Raw genomic sequence first — 1,958 nt, forward strand, 5'->3', positions numbered from 1 at the left:
TTGAGACAAAGCTCTACATATCCATAAAAATGAGCACATTCTGAGATACCTAAATAACCTCACCATCTAACAACCTTAATTTTAACGGTTGAAAATTCGTTGATTTTCGACGTGGATTTTCAAAGCAGTAAATGGTGGGGTTATACGTTTCGAAACATGCTCATTTTTTGTGGATATCTAGAACATCGTAAGGCAAGTAAATCCTCAAAATATTAGTATCTAATACATTATTGTTTGGTTTTATAAAAAAAAAAATTAGTCCAAAATGTGAGAGTGTGTGAATATTAGTTTCAAATACGTTGTCGTTTGGTTTTTATAAAAAAGTAATTAGTCCAAAACGTGAGAGTGTGTGAGAATAAAAGTGCGACGGGATCCTCCCTCATACTTAAAAACATACATAATTACAAACAAAAAAAAAAGCCTGAATACATAAAATTGCTGGCTATGGGGTTCGAACCCATGCGCACTTATGTGCAGAAGATCTTAAGTCTTCCCCCTTAACCACTCGGGCAAACCAGCCATGTGACAACCTCCAACACTTATATTCTCAAGATCGTAGTATAATTTCCCTCTCGCTACAACCTTCGCCTGCAAAATATGATAGTTTAAAATACAACAATCATCACACAAAATCTGATTTTTTTTCCTTCTAAATAATGTCTAATCTTATATTTCTGGTAATTAAAATTCCATTGGAATCCGTTAATACCATTGGAGCTGACCCTGCATGAATGCTCATTTTAGCTGAATTTTGGTTCATTATATGCTACCCATGCGGGGAAAGTGCTCGCTTATGATATTAGGTGGAATCAAAATAGAGACCATGTGTTCAGAAACTCATGGCGATCTTGCATCGTGACCGTCATCTACGAGGATCAATGGTTTCTGCTATCTTTTTAATCTAGCCCACATCTGGTAGCAGTAGCTCCAATAAAATCTGTCATGCAGAGAAAATTTGAATGCCAAGGTGGTTAGTCGTTACATTTATGTGGACCCAGCTAGTTACTCATTCCGTTTTAAACAAAGAGTATCGCTTTTTCATTTTAGCCCAAAAATAGATCAAACTGAAAACTAATAGTATCGTTCTTTAAAAAATGGAGATAGTATAATTCTCATCTCCAATCTACATGCACGGCTGGACTCTCGAACTTATTGCGTACTTGACAACACAAATTTGAATTTACTCATAAATCTACATTTGTGTGGTGATTTGATATCTGCAAACCGAAATTGGCAATTGTTGAGAACCAAGAAATGATATTTTTAGGAACTCTATTATTGGGGCTGTAGGGGATGAGTTTTTGGGGACTAAAATGCTATGTGTAGGTAAAAAATGGATAGGAGACTCAAGGTATATGAAAAAGTCAAAAATACCCTTACCTAAATTTCACTATTCATTAAAAAAATCTTAAATCTTAAATCTATAATCTTCTCCTTCTCCTCTCATTTACAAATCATGATGAAGATCATTAAAAAAAACTAAATCTACTATCCTCTCCTCATCGTTCTTTTCTCATTCATAAATTGTGATAAAGATAATGATCATAGTTTCATCACGATGAGAGCGATGATCATAAAGAAAACCCAAAATTATTATCTTCTCTTTCTCCTTCTCATTCATAGGTCATAATAAAGATGGTAATCATCATAAAAAGAAAAAACTAAGAAACCCCACCATTTATTTTTGCTTTTAAATGGTTAAAAATTATGATTGAATTTCGGGTAAAAAAAAAGAAGTTTATGAATGTGGTTACGGCTGGGAGTTCTTAGATTCCCAGCCGAAAGTAAATGTTTCGTCTTGGTTATCCCAACCGAAATTATTTTTCTGATTTTTTTGGATTTCCAGAATCAGTTACGGCTAGGAAAAACCAGCCGAAACTGTTGTTACAGCTAGGAAAACCCATCCTTAACTGGATCTAAAAACAAAAAAAATCAGAAAAATGATTTCGGCTAGGAGT

General features: G+C 34.1%; 1 non-coding gene across 1 annotated transcript; it reads right to left on the minus strand.

Moving 5' to 3' along the window:
* Window positions 1-436: 436 nt before the first annotated feature.
* On the minus strand, window positions 437-519 carry TRNAL-UAA. The gene has a single exon. It is a non-coding gene; the product is annotated as a tRNA-Leu (tRNA).
* Between the last annotated feature and the right edge of the window lie 1,439 nt (window positions 520-1,958).

Source organism: Papaver somniferum, chromosome 3, assembly GCF_003573695.1.
Source record: "Papaver somniferum cultivar HN1 chromosome 3, ASM357369v1, whole genome shotgun sequence".
In the NCBI taxonomy this organism is placed as follows: Eukaryota; Viridiplantae; Streptophyta; class Magnoliopsida; order Ranunculales; family Papaveraceae; genus Papaver; species Papaver somniferum.